Genomic DNA, 21,678 nt, shown 5'->3' on the forward strand with positions numbered 1-21,678 from the left:
TCCTTACTTCCAAAATGCCCATATGGAGGCTGCCTGGGTACTGCAAGGCAAACAATACACCCCAGGTACCGGCCTATACGTGTGTGTTCGAGTGTGTGAGTGTGTGCATGCGTATGTAGGTGTGTACACCATCTAAGCCTCTATGTAAAGCTGTGTGAGTGTGTTTTTATGAATGATTGTGTAGGTGTACTGTGTATGTTGTGTAAGGCTTTTTGCAGATGAATGCACATTTGTGTGTGTGTGCACTACGAGGCCTGTTTGACCTTGTTTCCTTGCAAGTATAGTTTGTCAATTTGTCATTTGTGTTTGAGATTGTGGGAGCCTTTGTACGTGTACATGTGCTACATGTGTCATGAGTCACTCTCTGCAAGAGGAAGAGAGTGTGTCCTCGGTCACGCGAAAGACGAAGAACAGCGCTCCCACACGCAGTCGACATAACAGCACGGTTGCGGTGTCGGTGAACATCTCTCCGCTGACACGTGGAGGATCTGGCACAGAAACGTACGGCCTTTCGGCTCTCACCGAGCTCCGCTGTGCCTTCACCCGCCACCGCGACAGAGACCTTCGCACTATTCTCACGGCTGAGAGGAGCAGATCGCCGACAGCCATTCAGGTCATTACCTGACATGCCATTTCTGAAGGCTTAGGGACTCCCTTTCAGCATTTGCATGTTCTACAGACCTAGACAGAGCTCTAAGGTGAGAGAAAGATAGGGAGAGAGAGAGAGAAAGAGAGAGGGATTGAAAGAGAGAAAGAAAAAGACTGACACACAGAGACAGAGGACGAAGGAGAGAGGGGTGCTGTGACGTACTGACAGAAATAGGCAGAGTAACATACAGTACAATGGCAGAGAAAGAGAGAGCGAGATGGGAGGATGAAGGGTATGGAGTGATGGAATTGAGACCTCAATTAGCGCAGAGCAGGAAACACCTCACGTCAAGCCTCTTCTTCCAACAAGGCAGTGAACACAGAGACGGCAAATGTCACAGCACTCATGTTATATATCTAATGGAGCAGAAAACGCTTAAAAGAAAGCTATCTCTTCCTGAGTGCACTGCAGGAGCGATTACTGTAAGAGAGAGAGCGAGAGAAAGAGAGAGAGAGAAACTGTCAAGCAGAGACGGCGTCAATAGCTATCGTTTCCCATCCAGTTAAACCGGGAAGAGGATAACACACATCTCTCACACACTCGCTTTACATAATTACCCTGCGTGCAATCAATGTAATAATTACGTGGAGTGCATGGTCACATGAGTGCTGGCAAAAAGCCACACACATACTCCTGGGCCATGCACACACACACACACACACACACACACACACACACACACACACACACACACACACAGAGAAACACACACACATGCACAGAGAGAGGGAGAGAGACCTGAATACAGCCCTTTGACCTTCCTGGGAGAAAAGGAGACCAAGCCTTCTGGTAATGGAGAGCAATGGTTTCTGGGAAGAAAATGCTTTGAGTTTGTTTGTGTATCGATATCGCGTGAGTGAATGGCGGCCAAGGAGAGAGATATGCGTAAAATCAGTAGGTTGTCTAATCTCATCTCTGTCCACACTGCTCCGGGTAAAATCTGTTGAATCACGGAATCACACCCCACACTGTTGTGCCACTGCATAAAGCCGTTGAACCAAAGCCAGATAAGGAGAGACAGCATATTGTCACCATTTAAACGAGTGGACACTGGTCTGAGGAGTGCTCAGGGGGGACTGGGGCAGAGGGTCAGTGTGTGTGTGTGTGTGGTGTGTGTGTGTGTGTGTGTGTGGTGTGTGTGTGTGTGTGTGTGTGTGTGTGTGTGTGTGTGTGTGTGTGTGGTGTGTGGTGTGTGTGTGTAAGGTAGTGTGGTGGGCTGCAGCCGTGTGTGTGTTTGTCATTGGTTTTGACAGTCTCAAGGGGAGAGACGCCTTGCCAACAGGTCTCTATGTGACCCCCAGTGATCCCTGGGAAATTGAGTTTTTGATAGGCCCCCTGATTGACAGGCGACTGGTCGGGGCACACATCATTAGGTGGCTCTGGCATCCCTAATGGAGTGTTTAACGGGACGGGTCACACTCTGGCGGCTGTGGGGGGGTCGCAAGGGGTCATGAACAAGGGGCTGGTGGAATCATCGCTGATGACTGCACGTTAAAGCAAATGTTCTTTAGAACAAGGCCTGCTGAAACCTGATGAGCTGGTTTGACAAAATAAAGGAAGAGAGAGAGAGAGAGAGAGAGAGAGAGAGAGAGAGCAAAGGCACATAGCCCCTGTTAAAGTTGGATTTTTGTACTTCTACATCAAACCAGTTGAAGTGAGGATCTGAAGGCCACAATAGACTTACAAACAATTTAATTAAAACCTGGCGCCTTCATTTAATCACTGAATGCTTTCAGATTACTTTTCTGGAATGAAAAGATTTGTGAGACGTGATTCTGCCGGAGTTAATGAGACACTGTTTGGGAGCACTTTCAGAAAAAATGACAAAAAAGGGAGAAAATAAACAACTGGATGCCATGTTTCAGTGCACACATTTGGAAGACACAAAACATTAAATTGGATTCCTCATTTCTAAATGAACGCAAAGTCAGGCCTCAAAGCTGTGAAAAATCCACAGCAATCTAGTGCGCCTCACAACGGATTCATTTTCAACACAGCTTCGGCACAGCTCTTCTCCATTCATTCAAATCTTCCTTTAACCAGCTCGCTGTTAGGCAACAAAGCCTCTATCAGAGCGTGCCTGTGAGTATTTGTCTTTGATTTTGTGTTCGGGTCGGTCACCATGCCGTTCCTCACGACGTCCCAGACGTCCTCTCCTTGCTTTTTCATGCAACGCCCAGGAGTGCGCCCTCTTTAATACGATACATTATTTACTTTTAAAAGAGAGACAGAGACAGAGACACAAGTCAATTACAGATGGTTAACTCTACTAGCGTGACCCAGGAGACTCCCAAGCCTCGCCCGTCCACCACAAACAACAACAAACTTCATTCATTAATGCAGAATTCAATTATGGAGTCGCTCTTCGTAAAATGCCAAATCAAAGCAATTCATTATAAAATATAGCAAATAAAAGCAATTATGTTTTCATTTTTTTTTTTCAAATGTAGCAAGTATAAAAGGATTATGTTTTCAACTGAAAGACATCCCTGAAGAGCTGTTGCGAATGCTGGATATGATATTGTAGTGCTGGAGTTGGTTCTTCAAAGAGGACAAAGTTGTTTACTTCGGTTGGCCTTGAGCCCTTTATTTTGAAGCACATTCAGCAGGAAACGCAGATGCAGAAAGACAGGAATGGCAGTCAGGTATATTCTCGACATAACAAAGACACTGACGGTGCACAGATAACTAACTAACAAAGGGGCTAACACACACACACAGCATTAACACAGAGCTCACAGACACGAAATTCTAACTTGGAACACAGAACGTAGTTATCCACACCATTCTAGCGCATAGCATGATGGGAAACAACTCAGAGTCTCTTTCATTTTGTACATGGAAGCTACACTACCCTTTGAAAGTTACAATATCAGAAACAATTAGCCCCGCTTCCCAAAGGAACTCAAAACAATCTCACTGTGATGTGCCTAGCAGCCTCTGCGTTTGCAGGTGTCACGTTCTCGTGACCTCTCAAATTATAAACACAGCAATCCGCTTTTGGGGGAATTTGAATACACTCAACATGTAATCTCACTCAAGTGCATGTGTGTAATTGATTTATTATTATTCTTTTGTTCTGTCTGCTTTTGTTTCGAAAGGAAAATATTGTCGCAGATGCTAGCTATTGAAATAGCAAAGTGGTTTGAGGTCTGATAATTCTAACAAGAGATGAGCGTAGAGGTTTGCTCAAACAATAAAGGTGTTATTTCCGACTTTTCATTTTCCTTCTTTAGCTGTTTGTTGTCTGTTGTCATCTCTCTGCCTCTTTGAATTCATAACCGCAAACACACAAACAGGCATTCACTCGCTCTAAGAAATTGACGGCATTGTGTGTCACATTGACCCCCCGCAAATAAATAAATAAACACCTGCCTGCGTGTTTAAGATGGGTATGTGAATGATTCAGGGACGACAGGAAGTGCGAGATCAGTTGCTGTGATTTATTGCGTGCGATGAATGCAGGGGCAGGTGAGCCTGGCAACATTTAGCCGCAAAAGGTCACATGTCACAGCAAACGCATGTTTGTGCATACAAAATCAATCTCGCCTTTCATATTCACACTGACATTATATACACATTGTTCGTCTCTGTAGTTTGGGGACACCAACTACACACATGCTCCTCGCTCAAACCAAAAAATAAATGATTTATTCCACAGTTTTCTCGCTTTGGTAGGGTAACAGGTGTCTATTTGTTTTGTGTAATAAAGAAAAGGTCTTGTATTTTGGCACACCAATTTTGTCAGATGTGTTTCCTCGCCTCATTGTGGACCCCCAGGTGTGGCTTCTTTATGAACGTACGAGTGCACAGGTGTAAAATACAACACTAGTGTCCAGTGAAGACTATTAATACAAATGGATCCACTCGTTTTTTTTTATAACAAATGGGTTATAAAAATATGCACAGAATCTTTTTTTTTAAATGCGATTCATTGAATTCATACTGTACTTCTTAAATGTTTATGGGTCATTTCCCCCAAAACACAGACAAAGGGCCGACATTTAATAACTTTTGCCCATTCTTATTCACATTCAGGCAAAGGGGAGATATCCTTGTAGTTGGATCATTTCTTCTGTTTAGTTTTGCCATGACTTATGTGTGAAAAAAAAAACTTAATTTGTGGTGTGAAGCATAGGAGAGTTGTGTTAAGTTCGCTTCATCAATTAAAATGTTCTTCAGTAGGGCCTTCAGTGACCTCCTCCAAACAGCCTTTTTCTTTGTGTCTTTTTGCCCTTAATAAACCTTGTTTATAAAGGTGTTCGTTCTAGCTGCCTCAAGCTGGACATAAAATTTCCAGTTTATTCGCAGTGATTTTTTTTTTTAGCAGAGAGCCTGGTCTGGAGGAAAGGCCCATTATCCCTGCCTCATTACACCGTGGACAAACTCGTATCATGTGGATGGTTAGCCGAGAGCTCCTCTAATTTGATTTCCACATTTGGAACACTTGTTTGTTGTTATGAAGGTGTGTTATTTCTCCTACACGATCTATCTGCATCACCTTTCAGAGGTCCTGCATGGCCAAAGCCTGCCGAGGAGCTAGATGAAGTTGTAGAGACCGTGTGAGGTCTCCACACTGAGTATGGATTTGTGTTCATTAGTGGAAAGGGAATATGTGTTATTGAGTATTATGTAGGCGTTGCATGTGTGTGATCAATAACTACGCAGTGACTCATGTCCATGTCATCATTAATATCCCAATCCTTCCCTCTCTGCCTTTCACACAAACTCACTTTTTTTCTTCTCAAACCTTTGTCGTCTTTTAAAGACAGAATCTCAGTCAGCCTCTTCCATTCAGTCCCTCTTGTCTGAGAACGCCAGCATGTAGGTCTGCCAATTATCTATCGCATCTTTAACATACAGAACTTCAAAACAGGGGAATTGTTCCTGACCTTCAAGTAAAATGAAATAGAAAAGGCAACATATAGGAGATGAAGGACCGGGATACATTTCCTCCAGTCTTTGATCTCTCAGAGACAAACAAGACTGGTGGAGTCGCTCTACAATCTCAGCGAAGAGGACGAAGAAACGAGATGAGATGAGAAGAAATTAGACTGTTGATGCAGGGATTTAATGTTATCAGTCATACCGTGCACAGAACATATGCACACAAATGGAAATTTCACATAACCCCACTCCTAATCAATATTACAGGTATGTAAAGTATGCTATAAAAGTGTTTTTATGTCTTATGCTCAAAGATTGCACCTCTGAGTAACTGAGTAAACAGTAGAATGACAGGACAGACCCCAGCCTGTGTTAGCATTCCCTCTGGTTGCCAAAGACATATTTGTCCCCCATAACCAGCTGGCAGTGGACTGAGGGTACGTGGGGGACTGAGAGGCGTACGGCTGCCATTACACAAGTTACATGAGGCTATGCATTTGATCTTGGAGTAGCCCTATGGGCAGTATTTCTCAAATGTAAATGAGATAATATTAAATAAATAAAACTGATCCAGAAACAGTTCCTTTGAAGCACTTAGTGAAATGTCTAGAGAGCAAAGCGTTTAAGTTCTTTCTCCACATGCACACCGTCCATCCACGTCCCCACACGTTCTCTTCGCAGCCAGGGTAATGGCTGAACGCCGCGGCTCTGAATAGCCTGTGTTGTAATGGGGGAAATCTGAGAGGTAGACAGGGCTGCGTATCTTTTTTAAATGCAGACACCCGCTGAGTTACCCTCACCTGATCGCCCTCTCTCTCTCTCTCTCTCTCTCTCTCTCTCTCTCTCTCTTTCTTTCTCTCTTTCTCTTTTTTTTCCTCTGTTGGAAAAGGTCTAGACGGAATTAGCTATTATTTCCGTAAGTACAGCACATCGGAGTGGGCTTTTTGAAGCCGGGTTTATGAGGCAAGGGAACGAGTTGGAGAACAGATGTCCACCTGATCTTTACAGCCTCCTCCTGGCTAACCTTCCAGCATTTTACACGCGCTCTTCCCCCTCTCCCATTTGTTGTGGGGTGATTCATGGTTGAGGCAACAGCAGCCATTCAGAAATACGGTGGTGCCGTTGCATAACCGAGTGAAATCCACCTGACACAGACAGGGAAGGTAGACACAAATCAGTGAGATTTTTATTTACTTCCTGTACCGTGGCATACGGAATATGAACAGTTATTTACAACATTCTCCTTGACGAGATGTGGAGACTTTAAAAGTATGTCATGGGTTGTTCTGAATGATAATAATACAGAGTATTTTATCTGTGAGGTACTTGGGTCACTACATCACTTTGATCTCTACAAAATACATACATCTTTAGAAACATTAGAAATCCATCACTGATTATGTTAACTTTACTTTAAACATGTTCTTTGCATATAGATGCAATTCTACTGAATGTTGTCAGCCTTAGCATTTTGGCATACTCACATGTAACAGTACAGATTGTTATGAGTGAACACATAGTGTGTATTGGGTGCTAATACAGGAGGTGAATCTGACACAATGATGAGGTTTTCTGTTGAATAACACTGAATAGCCTTTAACTGCTCCTCACTCGAAAATGTGTGCTGAAAAGTAGGCTTGTCTATGTTGTTGCCAGGCAATATGATGCCTAATCAGTTTGATCATCCAGTGAACAGATATTGGCATACAGGTAGTAGCATGCTGTTGGGTGATGACAGAAAATACAGATGCCACATTAGGTTTTATTACGAGGGTATCTGGAACTGAAGAATGCTGCACTGGCAACGTTATTGCAGAATTGTTGTTGTGTATCTATTGTATTATTTTAATACTCTGTGTCTGTGTCTGTGTCTGTGTCTTTGTCTTTGTCTTTGTCTATGTCTGTGTCTGTGTCTGTGTCTGTGTCTGTGTCTGTGTCTGTGTCTGTGTCTGTGTCTGTGTCTGTGTGTCTGTGTGCGTGTGTCTGTAACAAATGTCTGTAAGTTGCAAGAGATAGTTTCTAACTAATTACCCAGACCGTTATTAAATGACTGGACCAATTAAAAGAGATGCTATTCAACCCTGTTTGTCTAGGACCAATTAAAAGAGATCTTATTAAACCCTGTTCATCTTAATGGCAGGCGTAATGACTTTTTTACCCTCTCTGACTTTCGTAACATAATTTTACCCTCCAGATCTTTCTTCATCTCCCTCTCATTTCTTCCATCTTTCACTCTCTCTCTTTCTCTCTCTTTCTCTCTCTTTCTCTCTCTTGCTCTCTCTGTTCATCCTTGAAGCAGTTATTAGATAAATTGCCGGCATCACAGTCCCATCACACATGGCAGGCTAAAAAGAGACGGTGACAACCCTTTGAAGCTCGGCACAGCCACTGAAATGGAAGTATGTGTTTTTGATCAGAGGTATGACACGTAGGACCTGGCGCGCTTTGATGAAGTCGTTGAGCGCCGAGACTGGATGTAGTTCAAAACCCGCCGCCGTACTGACTGAATGTTGGGGGGAGGGCAGCTACTTCGCCATGACCCCCGCCACTACAAAAGGCACAAGAGCAGAGAGCCACAGAGGCCGGAGGGGAACGGAGGAGAGAGAGAGAGAGAGAATGAGAGAGCAAGAGAAAGAGAGAGAAACGTCCTTCTTGTCCTCAGAGTCTGACTTCAGACTCACACACAAACACACACACACACACACACACACACACACACACAAACACACACACTGTCAATTTGTGTGCTCTTTGAGGTGGCTACCAGTAGGGCCCAGCTAAAAAGAGAGCTCTGGTGTTTTTGTTTGACACTTGAGACGGTTTGTAGTCGGTGTACACGGAAAGGTGACGTTCCAAAGGCCCTCACATCCTGTTTTTAAATGAATTCTCTCTGTTCTCCAAGAACAAACGCATTCTGAGACCTCAGCAGCGTGTCAGAATGACATCACTCTGGCCAACTCTGCCAACACCAGTCCCCTTCCAAAGTCAATGAGGTTATCAGGAAGTAATGCAGGTGATTATTCACTTACCACACTGGTACATCCTTTTTCATAAACACCCCTGAGTCACAGGAGCGTCTCTCCGAACGGCCTGTAATTGTGCGGTTTTATCTGTGACGAAGAAGCAAGACAAATCGCAACAACAATAGCAATTTTCCCCCTGAAATTCCCCCCGGGGATCTGTAATAGGTCAGGGGTTCCTTCTCCACGTGGGTCCACACATGTTGCCAGTCAGGCTTGCCAATCGCGTGGTCAGGTGTTAATTTTGTTTTGCTTTCTTTTAAAAATATGCTTTTGAGTCTCATGGTGCTCAGTCACCTGACAAACTCTCTCTCTCTCTCTCTCTCTTTGTTTTATTCCTTCTCTCTCCCCCTCACAGCGTTCTGCGTCCTCCTTGCCTTTAACACCTCAGGAGGAGCAGGGGAAGAAAAAGAAGGAGGAGAAGAAAACAATAGAAAAAGCCATTAACCCACCACCTTGATTGTAAACAAGCCCAGCAGTGTTTGTATTCGTCACAGCCAAGGACCTGTTGTAATCGTTTTTCCATGGTCATTTCACACAATCAAATTATGCTGGGAAAGTGAAGTGAGCACAAAACAGAAAAAAAGAAAAGAATCACTGCATGGGCGATGAAATGAATAAGAAAAAATGGGGGAAACTGAGAAAAAAGGGGAGAAAAAAATGAGAATGTTTCCTTGTGTTTTTTAATATAAAAAAGCTTGCTCTGATGAATCATATTGTCAACTTATATATATATATATATATATATATATATATATTGGGGGGTAGCTTTGTTTCTCAAAGTAAAATTACCATGCAATTGAAGACAAAAGTGCTGCAGACAAGAGAGAGAGAGAGTCTCGGAAGAATGCTGAATTCGTTCAATCCCCCCTTTAAACGGCATTTAACCTTGGCTTCAAGGGAACAGGGGGATTGGCAAAATTAAAGTCCTCTGTCTCACTATGGAATTTCACCACTGCAGCTCAAGGCTGCTCCAGAGCTCAAAAAAAGAGTGGGCCACAACGGCCCATCCCAACCCCGAGGGTTGTCAGTGAAACACACCACAAGCCCTTGGTTGCTCATAAGGTACATTTACATAGATATAATCAGATTTTTGTTGGAATTATGGCTCAATCGGAATGAAAATTGGAATGAAACTGACCAATACCAAAACTTGGCCCAAAACAAATGGCCTTCCTTGACAGAATAGAGCAACAACAACTTGTCCACCAAAAACAAGAAAAGCTTCTCTCCAGGGTCCTTGAAGAAGATTCTCGTTCAAGTGAAGACCTTTTAGGCAGCTGTTTGATGGTCTCATGGCCTACCTCATACCTCATACCTCATCCACCTCACGTGGCCCCACACTTCAATCCACGCTCCACATACGTTTGTCAGTTTGTCCAGGTGAAGGCACGGTGATACACGAAAAGGAGTCAAATGTACCATTTCATTTCCACATGTCTTCATTGTATGTTTTAGTCTTTTCCCACATATGTTTATATATTTAACCCTTAACCTCATATTACCAAGCTAATTAATATGTACGGCCCCCTCCACAATTATGGGCAATTATGGCCTCCTCAATTATGGTAAAGAAGTCTCTCACTGAAAATTATAATCGAATTGAATTGAATTTGATTTGATTTGATTTGATTTTCTCTGAGAAAAAAAATACCTAATCAAGAAACCATTATTTTTCATTTCATTTTGTGCCACGATTGTTGCCAACCCTAGAATTTTTTATTAATAAAAGTAACTGAAGCATTTTTTTTCCATTTTTTACACTTTTTGCAGTTGATCAGTTGATTTAGAAACCTTAAAGAAGTAATCCATGACTTCCTGTTTCACTGGGGTATAAATCTGAGGTGAAGACAGAGGTCAAATGACCTTATTCATTCTTCATCATGAAAAAGATAAGAGAACACACAAATAAAATAAAGGAAAAGTGTGCTGACCTTCATAAATCAGGGAATGGCTATAAAAACAGCTACTCACCATATCTACCATAAGGGCAATAATTAAAAAGCTCAAGCCAACTGGAACAAACTTCTTTGGTAGAGGACCAACATTTCTTTTTGCCCACACACACGGTGATGAGGATGGTAAAAGAGGCATAATAATCACCAGGGATTACCGTTGGACAGTTACAGGAAAACGTAGCATTCGAGGGTCACAAAGTCTCCAAAACTGCCATCAGATACCACCTCCATTATTTGGAAGGCATGCCAGAAAAAAATCCTTTCCTGTCATTTAACCACAAATGTAGTCACCTGGAGTTTGGTAAACGCTTCTGGGACTTTGACAGGAACAGCGTTCTATTGTCAGATGAAATGAAAATTGAGCTTTTTGGCCACAAACACTCAAGGTGGGTTTGGCATGAAAAGAAGGAGGACTATACTGAAAAGAACCTGATCCCGCTGTTCAGTATAGTGACAGACAGACATAGTAGTCTGTGATGTCGTGGGGCTGTTTTTCCTTTTAAAGGCCCTGGGAACCTCATTAGGGTACATGGCATCATGGCATCATGGACTCCATGAAGTACCAGGACTTTTTAAATCAAAATCTGGCTGCCTCTGCCAAGAAGCTAAAACTAGGTGGTTGTTGGATCTTCCACGGCAACGCAAAAATGGTTTACTGAACACAAAATCAAGCTTCTGCCATGGCCATCTCAGTCCCTGGACCTAAACCCCACAGAAAGCCTGTAGGATGAGCTAAAGAGGAGAGTGAACCAGAGAGGGCCTGGGACCCTGGATGATCTGGAGAGATTCTGTAAAGAGGAATGCTCTCAAATACCATGCCCTGTATTCTCCAACCTTATAAGAGGCTATAGGTGGAGATTCAGTGCTGTGTTTCTGCCAAAGGGAGGTTGGACAAAGTATGTTCAAGATGTAACTGGCGTGCATATAATTGTGACACATATGGGTTTTTGTTGTAGTTGTTGTTGTCATTTTTGATGAGGTTTTATTCTCAGAATACATTTAATTAAAGGTTGGATTTGTTTCATTATATTAGTGTGAGACTAAACTAATTAACCAAAAGGTGAATTTTTTATAGTTCTTTTCACTCATCTTTACCAGGCGTGCCAATAATTGCAGAGGGGACTGTAATTGTAAATATCAAAACTGCTTTCATTTTTGCACATTAGCACCTATTTTAACATTTTTTTATTTGCTTGACTGTACGGTTAATTCCAGCCTGGTCAAATTGTTCATAGACAATCCAAAACAAATCCTTGTCCTGTTGTTTTCTATCATCAAACCTACTGACAATTCTATAGCTGGTCATTGGTGATGGTTTAATTCCGATTAAGTTGTTTATTTGAGTCAGTGTTTTTCCAAGCCATAACCCCCACAACAATCGGATTATATCTGTAAATGTACCTACAGACACATTTCTGAAAAATCTCATGGAACCCTGTGCCCTCTTTCTCTCTCTCTCTCTCTGTGTCTTTTCAATATTGTGCTTAAAACACAAGCATGAACATTTGGGTTTAAAAAAGGAAAAAGGTAAAAATAAATGTCATCACTTTGAAGCAGCAATGGCAAATATACTTTGCAGTTAACTGTGCATTCATAATGTCCCCAAAATGTTTGAGCTCAAACATTTCTCAGAGACCATTGTAATTGATTACTTCATTCCAGTCCATGTGCAAGAATATGCTGTGAAATGTTTAACTGGTTTATCTCCTGGCACAGGATCAGTCATCTTCAGAGCCACGGGGTCATAAACAGCAAGCACACCACTGATGTTGAGCTCGTGCCCAGAAACGTCTGACAAAATTAGACCTGAATTCATTACACCGACTCAATCCATCACATAAACATGCATTTGCATTTTTAATTTAACGGAGTGACTGCATCAGACCACGTTCTGCCGTGATACAATGGAATGGAATAGAACTGAAACCCATTCAGTGCATCAGATTTCACAGCCACATTCTGATTCCACATTCTGATCTTGGCATTTTGTGCGCTTCTCATTTTCACAGGCCGTTGCAAAGCTCCACAGAATTACACCGCATTGACTATGATCAGTGTGACGGAACAAAGAAACATCAAATGTGTTTTGTAGTCTTAATGGAGTTGGGGGGTATAGCTTCCATAAGAGCTATACAATAAGTTATCGTAAGGGTGACATACTCCTTAAAACAGCTCCGAACTAAGATAAACACTTGCACACGTAGGGTCATACTATAAGCCTAATAGGTTAATGTTGCTGTGAGTTTTGTTAAATTCTACTTTGAGATCATTTTAAAACGACGAAAGGACGTCAACTCAAGACAGTTACATTAGTATTGACCTTTACGAGCTGACGCCACAGGTCACATGACTTTTGTTTATATCGCCATATTGCCAACTTGCTGTTTTACAAGGAGCAACAGCAAATTTCAGCTAAATAGGCTGAGATGTATGTGTTGTGCAGTTGGATGTCGTAATCAGAGTGGTGATACACCTGCTTAAACATTTCACAGATTTCCAGCAGACCCAGAAAGACGCAGTAAGTGGATTGTGGCGGTCACAGAGGAGATTTGGCCCCCCACTGAATGCACACATTTGTGTGATGAACATTCCATGTTGGGTATCTAGATTCTCATTATTACAGCATTTAATAAGAACAGGAGTTGTAGCAAAGTGTGAAAGTCATGTTTTAAAATAACATTGACCATGTTTCTATATTGTAGGTTTTTACACTGAGGCAGTAATATCATAACATGTTGTACATATCCAGAAGAAATGACAACAGGTCAGCTTATCTATGTCTAAATGTAGTGGAGTCAGATGTATTATATTTGCAAAGATTAGGTCCTTTAATCAGATATTACATTTCAGCAAAGCACAGACTAAAGAACTCGCAGAAACCTTCACTCACTCCCAGTTCCATCGTTGGCCGGGAAATTGGTTCCTGACAGTAAAGTCATGGTTTCAAGCTGTTTGTTTGTTATTGTGAGTGGAAGACCTTGTTAGGGGTTATAGCAGTGAGCATGACCAAGTTTACCCCTTTCAATTTCCAACTTCCAAACTAGTATTGATCTCGATTTTATTTCTTCTTGGAAAGAAACTCTTCAAGGACAAATGAAGACGTAATCGCTTTCATTAGAAGGTGAGGAGGGGACAGAAATACTCATTTTCTCAACAAATAATGGAAGGTAGAGTGAGAGGGAGGGAGAAAAAAAAGGAGAATAGATGGAAACAGAAGAAGAGATAGAGGAGAATAAAAGAGAGAGTAAAAAGTAAAGAAAGAGGGATGGAGATCAGTAATAAAAGACAGGGGGGGCAGTGAGAGAAACGGGGAGAGACAGGGCAATGGAGAGAGTGAAAAAGTCTGGATTATAGAACGAAAGAGAGAGAGGGAGAAAGAGGGTGAAAGAGAGAGAGAGAGCTCCATTCAGCTTCGCAGTCGAGGCGGTCCATCCACAGGCATTATCTCAGAGAAAATTAGGTCATAAATCCACGAGCGCTCCTCTCCTTATGCCCCCTGCACCATTCTAGTTATCATGGGCGAAACACTTTCATCCCCCCCCACCCCCCTTTTAAGAAAGACTGATACGATTCAATCGCTCCCTGATTGCATCCCTCTGGTGGAGTTACTGTCACCCAGGCATTGTTGCCGTGACGCGCTCAGTGCAGGTTTTAAATAACACAGTATCCCCCGGCAACCCAGGGCGCTGTAGACTTAAGCCTGCCGTATTACTCTAATGGAATATGCTATTGGATTGCCCCTCCCTTAACACAGGGTGATGGATAGGCTCACAGGCCGTCAGAGTTGGATGCGTGTGCCCAGCGATGGAGACTCAGTCGGTAAAGTTGATACTAGTTGTGGGTTAGGTTTGAGATGCGGTGGTCGAAAAGGGCCTATTTGTGAAACAGCTTTGTAAGGTTAGAGTTGTCTTTGCTTGCTTTTCTTGTTATTTTGTTCATTTTATATTTCTTCCACAAGGTGAGCCAAATGCCCATGAGAAATCAACCTTTGATGGATCTATCGGTGTGAGAGCATGTGTGTGTGTGTGTGTGTGTGTGTGTGTGTGTGTGTGTGTGTGTGTGTGTGTGTGTGTGTGTGTGTGTGTGTGTGTGTGTGTGTGTGTGTGTGTGTGTGTGTGTGTGAGTGTATCCCATAAATGTGGTCTTTGTTCATTTGCGTATGTGTTTAGACAAGGCGTAGGGTGAGTGTGTTTGTTTCTCTGCAGGACTGCCATTAATTGGCTCTGAGATTTGAGGGAATGGAAAAATATTGCCGTCTTTTTATGAGCTGACCATATGCCCTCATCACTTCTATCAGTATTACGACACAATTAAGCCGGCTGTTGTTATAATCCTTTGGCATTTCAGGCTATACAAGATTCAGTTCAGCCATTAGCACCTCACATTTAGTGTTTTCTGAGGCTTATCAGCTTTGCTTTTTTTCAATCATTTGAACAATAACACTCTGAATAAATATCCTTAACATATTTCGCCATGCAAAAGAAATTTGAAAATGACGCAGACGTCAAATTAGTGGCTAGACGTAACTGGAAGGGTGTTCCTGAGCACTGTACGCGTTACAGTGCACAGACGCATCCGAAGCGTGCATGTCAAGCTGACAAAGCTGAACGTCATCACCGTAGTAGAGCTGTCCACATCCTGGGGACTGTGAACACCCCCAGCATGCAGGAAGTGTTAATTGCGCTGCTACGCTAACTGACTCCTGAGCACAGATGTCGGTGTGAAGCCCCTGGTTGTCATCGGGGCCGGTTTGACGGCTAAAGCAGTCGCTTCCCCCACATCATCTCCCCGTCTCTCCCCCCATGGGAGTCTGCCCGAGTCAAACGCGGGGGACAGTCCGCAAAGCTCTGAGGAATGCACCACCATCCCCACCACACACGTCTCTCCTCCACACGCTTCAGCTGTAGTAGCAGTAGCAGCACCAACATCAGCATTGCTGTGCATTTTGGGTAGGCGTCTTAATTAGCAGGCGCAGGCACAGGGAACCGTCTGAGCTCTCCAGAGCAGATGGAGGCTAGGCGAAAGCTTGGAGAGCCTCTCTCTTCAATTACCTCAGGCTACCAGCCTTTGCCAGAACCACCTCCACAGCCCGGGATTGTAAAGTGTATCTGCGTAGGCCAACAGAACCCTTTTCCCAGGGTTGCTGTTGCTCTTTCAGATCCACCGGTGCCACCGGCTCGGCTGTGAAGTTAAATACAGAGGGTTCGGTTGCTCACTTGAACCCTGCAAGTGTTTTCCATTCCCAATCTGCTCCGCTGATTTTCTTATTTATTCATTTTTAATTGGATAAGAGAAGGTATATATATATTGGAGCAGAGCCTAGCACTTTTTTAATGTGGGAAGGGATAGTCTATATGCAAATGCTGGCCGGATGGAAGTGGAACAGAATTAGTGGTCTTGGGGGAGAACCTAAAGTGCACCGCAGCACAGATTGACACACGTGAGCATATTCACACACAGAGACAGCAGCTTCTGCAAAGCACTTAATCCTCAAGTTTTCTCGAATGCGGGAAAGACACAACAAGGTTAATTAGGGTTTGTGTGTGTATACTAGTGTTGTAAGATATGGAGGTTTTTTTCACAAGTTTTCTAATGTTGTCTGCATATTCATTTTAGCACCTCCCTCCACCCCCACCTTTCTCTCTCTGTCTCTTTATCATTCCCTCATTCCATAAATCCCCCCACCATCAGTCTGTTTTACCTGATTTCTCTCGGCCTGATGTATCATACTGCCACGACGAGTCCGCTGATCAAAAGAACTGCCGTGTCTTTGAATCCAGCCCCAAAAGGCTTTTTATTCAGTTCATTTTCATCTTCTGCAATTAAAAGTACTTGAATATTCTCTCTCTCTCTTTCTTGCTCTCTCTTAGACACACACTTAAGTGTGACAGTATACCCTTGATGCCGCCTTGCAGCTTAAAAGAAAGGAAGAAAAAATAAACAGTAAACATCTGACACAGAATTATTATCACATCAAAAACTTGTCACAGAGCTCGTTGCTGATGCAGTGGGAAGGACCAAACCACTTGTTTGGTGCCACATCTGTCTTTTTGTGCAGTTCGCCAGTCAGATAATGAACTGACGACTAATCACCACATTCCTCTGGTTAGAGCATGTTGTTCCTTTGAGAAGTGAGAACCACGAGAGAGGTGCCTCAGATGTAATTACAACTGTTTTCGGGGTTTTTTTTCTTTCTCTTCCTAAACTACTTAGAATTGTATTGAGAGTAAAATCAAAGGAGCTGCAGAATAAAATGGCACAGGGTGCATGGCTGTCAGTTATGACAGGCCACTGGCCAGTAGCCTACTCCTCCTGACTGAGGAGATCCATCACCACGGAGACAGTGTTGCATTGTTCATTGTTCTGAAGCTAATCCGCTACTAAGCGTCTCTTATACCCGCCACATATTGTTTCAATCCCCCCAACCCCCAGCTCCTCCATTGGAGGGACACACAAATATGACAGTCGGACTCATTTCTCATCACTGTATCACTCACAGCACTTGACTGAGGAAGAGGCTGAAGTGTTTGTTATTCCACTGAGGTGCGGAAATGTTTGTTATTCTATTAAAGAACAGTTTGGAAGGAAGCTATACCCATGGCGAGAAATGGATTGTTTGTGAAATTGTAGTGCTAGTGTTTGCTGTGCAGTGTTTCCTGCGTGTTCAGATGCGCGTGTTTAGAGGGTGGTTTACTCTGTTAACTTTAATCTGCCGCTATCATGAACATCCATGTCTTAATTAGATGACTTGATGTGTGAAATGCAATGATGCTCTAAAGTTGTGGGTTTGCCGAGCTAGAATGTCCCTATCATCAGTAAAACAGGAAAACCAAAAGCAAAACTTTTCAGGGAAAGAACCGGTTGCTATGGCAGCCATTTTAAGACAATGAATAGCAGGTTCACATAAAAGCACCCAAGAATGTAGAAAGTACTCTGCATCATAAATAACTACAAAATCAAGTTAGCACACTTATGGAAGTGAGAGTGCATCAAGTGTAGGTTTTTTTTCCCTTCTTTTTTTTAACACATCATCTGACAAAGTAATTATTAAGTACTGCAGTAAAGTATTGTCTACCCATGAATACAGACTTTTAAATCAATCAGTAATGTACTGAATGTTCTTCGTGGCTATTCAAAAATAACCTTGTACCTTTAACTCTTATAATAAGCAGTTTTCTAACTGTCAATAAGGTGGCTACTTAATCAATGCATTTATTCGTTTTATGAATACCAAGCACACCAGAGTAATACAACACAAACATTTTTCAGCTCTCTCTTCTCTACCCTGCTTGAGGTCCATCTGCCTATTTAAAAGGGGATCAACATATCTGCTTTTTTTTTCTTTAAAAATGAATTCATTTCTGGCATATTTGAATCAATTAGGGGGAATTAAGGGACTCCGAGCAACCCTCCTGAATAATTTATTAGATTCAATGGTCCCGCAGGAATTTAACATTAGTCAAGCCCCACATTTCAAGTATGACAGAGTAAAATAAAACAGGCCAGTGAATCTGAAGTGACATACAGTCTAAAGTAGCTGCACCTGTCAAACAAAACGTGATACTATTTCGACCAGAAAGAACAGGAGTGCAATTAAATTATTTCAATCCTCAATAGGAAAAAAAAAGTTGAAAGATAAAAATTCACTCGAAATCTTTATAAAGTCTTTGCCGTAGGCCCCATCCTCAGTCCAGGACCTAGAGACCCATGCCAGATCGAGATGCCAGGGGTAGATACCCTCTAGACAACCAAACAGGGACCAAACTTGTGGTTGGGGGGGGTTATCAAAATTTTGCACCTGAAAGCAGCAGAACGGGTACGTAAGTCGAGTCCTTCTAAAGACAGGCGTAGACAGGCTATTGGTAAGGTGAAATGAATGAATGACTGAATGACATAGCAGTAGAGTCTTCTTGGCAGAACATGGCGCTAAAGCTCGCACCACTATGTTTAAACAATTTATTTTTCTTGAGGACAATTTGGGACATATTATTAACTGCAGCATTTGGCTTTGATCATTTTGACAGATGTCATTTGAAATTTGGCATACAGGCAGAGGTAGTTGGAAGCGCTGATGATGATGATGATTGAGTGTGTGAGGTTACTGAGGGTCTGCGCCGATCTTTATCACCGTGTCAGTCCGCTTCTCTGGCTCTCCGTCTGACTGCATACGCTCATACGTGTCGTAGCGTTAATAAAGAATTATAGAATCTTTAAAAAAAATTCCCCTTCATCAAGGTTTTTTCGCTCTGAAAACTAAGAAGGTTGGGGAATGGGGGACTTTGGGATTGAGGGACTGGCGAGGAGTTGCTGTCAGATCTCCGCTCGTCTCTTTGAAATGCCCACGAGGAACGCCAGCTCACTCCGACACCCTGGCACAGACAAAAACCTACAAGTGCGAGTTAAATATACAAAACAGAATTCAATATTGTTCTTGCTACTGATCCGGGCTCGGTTTAATTGCATTTGAAAGCAGACGCGCCGAGACGCCTCGTGGTTAGATCAGGAGCGGTGTAAATTGGAGGAGACTCAGAAGGCAAAAACACAAAACCTTAGACGGAGAATTGGATTTCCTTGTAAAGCTGTGAAAAGAATACATATCTGCTAATGAAGAACAATCTTGTGTTTAAAGTCTCCTCGCAGTCAGGGGATGTCTTCTTTTATTCTTAGCAGAAGCACGTGGCCTCTTGCCCAGATCCCAAGAAAGAAACACAGACACACTCACACACACAAACACACTCACACACTCACACACACACACACACACACACACACACAAACATACACTCATACACAAACACACTCTTTGAGGTCTGTACCTTGAAATGAGAACTGACATCCTGGCTTACTTTGACTTATTTCTGTAGCACTATGCTGATAATGAGTTCAAATGAAAAGCATTTAAAAAGGGAAACGTGATCTCTAGAGCCGCGTTATTTTTGCAATTAAGATCCGATCGAACAATTTATTCATTTCTGATTGGACAAGAGGCATTCCATGGCTGAGGATTTCCTGGAACAACTGTCAGCCTATTGGGACTAGGTGAATGGTTTAGTGTGTATCTAGCTTGCTGTGATTATTGTGTGCTGTGCCTTTTTGAGTGCTTATGAAATGTATCACCCTTTTTGTATTCACTGTGTGTATTGTGATCCTCCATTAATGTGCACCGTGTGAAATTGCATAGAACACTGTTCACCACACAGACTTCCCCTTGGGGCTCACTGATTGCTTCATTGCTTGAACCTGGACACATACCTGGACCATTAGTAACCTACCTATCGACGGGAGCGAGGGCAAGGAGGTGGGGTATATAAACAGGGAGCTGCTCGATTACTGGAGACCCGGCGGGGACAGCGACACGGAGACTAACGAACGAACGAACGGACGGAAGGAAGGAAGGAAGACATTGGGCAGCAACGGATGGAAGCAGCCCAAAACACGCTATCATCACGGAGAGCTGTATTGGAATAATCAATGCTCACAATTCCTGAGCAAAGGAACGTAAGCTTTGCCTCCTACTTTTATATGTCATTATTACTGTGTACGTGGCCTGCGGTACGTTGATCCTTTGCCTGACTATCCGAGGTCTGCTGGTGGCCATTTCCGGGTTGGGACGAAAGGATTCCAACGACAGAAGTCGGAACCAAGAGGAGCCAACGTGGCGAATATTCCAACGCTCACGATACCCAGCGTGAAGGGAAGTATTTGTTCCATCTAAACCCCATTTCGCTGTTTATTGCATTGGCTGAGTTTTAACTATTTATTTTACTGTGGTGCATGGACTGCTTGCGTCGAGAGGCCGTGACTGACGTCATTGGGAATCCCCGGAGAAGCCCATCGTCTTGAGGGGGGCGTCGCCCATGACGACACACCAAGCCATCCACACTGGACAGATCCCAGCCTGTATTTGACTACAATTGGACCCCAGCTGTCTGTCAGCTCACTAGTGGATTTTCCTTGTGGACATTTAAATTATTGGAAGACTGCTTTTAAAGATATAAATTGTCTTCAAACTTTTATTCAAATAAAACTATTTTTATAATTAAATACTGTTGGTACTTCTGTGTCCTGGGCATTCGTAAATTTAAGGAGGCAGCCATACGGCTGACACAACCTCGTCAGACTTTTCACCTATAGTAATCTCTCTGCTTTTGATCTACTTTAACCATTGAATTGTACAATGACAACATTCCATTCATTCAAGGCGAGAGAGCAGAATGGCAGGCGTCGGTTTTTATAACGTTACATTTTACAGTTTTCAAGTGATGAAAGGGAGCAAATTGAGCAGAGGGAATGTACAAATGAACATGTAACGTTAAGACAGGTGAGTGTATGAATGTGCACAAATAGTCTCCCTGACTCACCTTGGCTGCAGAGTGACAGTATTCATTGTTTGGCAACACTTGATGGCGGAAAAAAAGCAGGTTGGAACAAGTTTTTGGTGGTGGAGGATAAATCAACTTAATTGAAATAAACAAAAGAAAACTCAATCTGGTGTCTTCAAACTAAATTTAGTCAGTAGTACAACTGCTGTATAAAAGCATTATAACACTCATGTTCACAGGGTTGGTAAAGGATATTACCTACGGCCGATTCACAGCCTTTACCAACCCCACTCTCACTCGTGCCATGTTGCTTAATTATGAAATGGAAACGTTTCAAGCATCCTCATCAGATGCCATGTGAGTGCGAGAGAGTTTTAGAAGGGTGAGATACTGTAGACAAGACGTGTGAAACTCCACCAGTTTGTGCGCGTCTTTGACTCCAGCTCCAGCTCCAGCAGCTCAGTAAGCATGGCACCAACGACGGTGAGATCTAGTCTCACAGGAGCGTAGGGTGGTATTATCTGCAATAAGAACAGGAGTCAATCAAGAAAAGGTCTCATACACTAGTCATATCACTGTGAGGATTGTAAATGATGAAATATTAAAGCTAAACTAGACAGGAAGTAACAACACACGTACACGCTGAACCCGACTGGTAGTTCTGACAAACAACAAGCTTCATTGACAGGACTATTAACTTCACAATGAAGACTGACAGACTGAGAGAGAGAGAGAGAGAGAGAGAGAGAGAGAGAGAGTGTCAGAGGAACACTGAGACTCAGTAGAGAAAGCGAGCCGGCACAAGAGATGAGGAAGCACGTTGTCAACGTTGAGAAACAACA

This window comes from Clupea harengus, chromosome 20 (assembly GCF_900700415.2).
Source record: "Clupea harengus chromosome 20, Ch_v2.0.2, whole genome shotgun sequence".
In the NCBI taxonomy this organism is placed as follows: Eukaryota; Metazoa; Chordata; class Actinopteri; order Clupeiformes; family Clupeidae; genus Clupea; species Clupea harengus.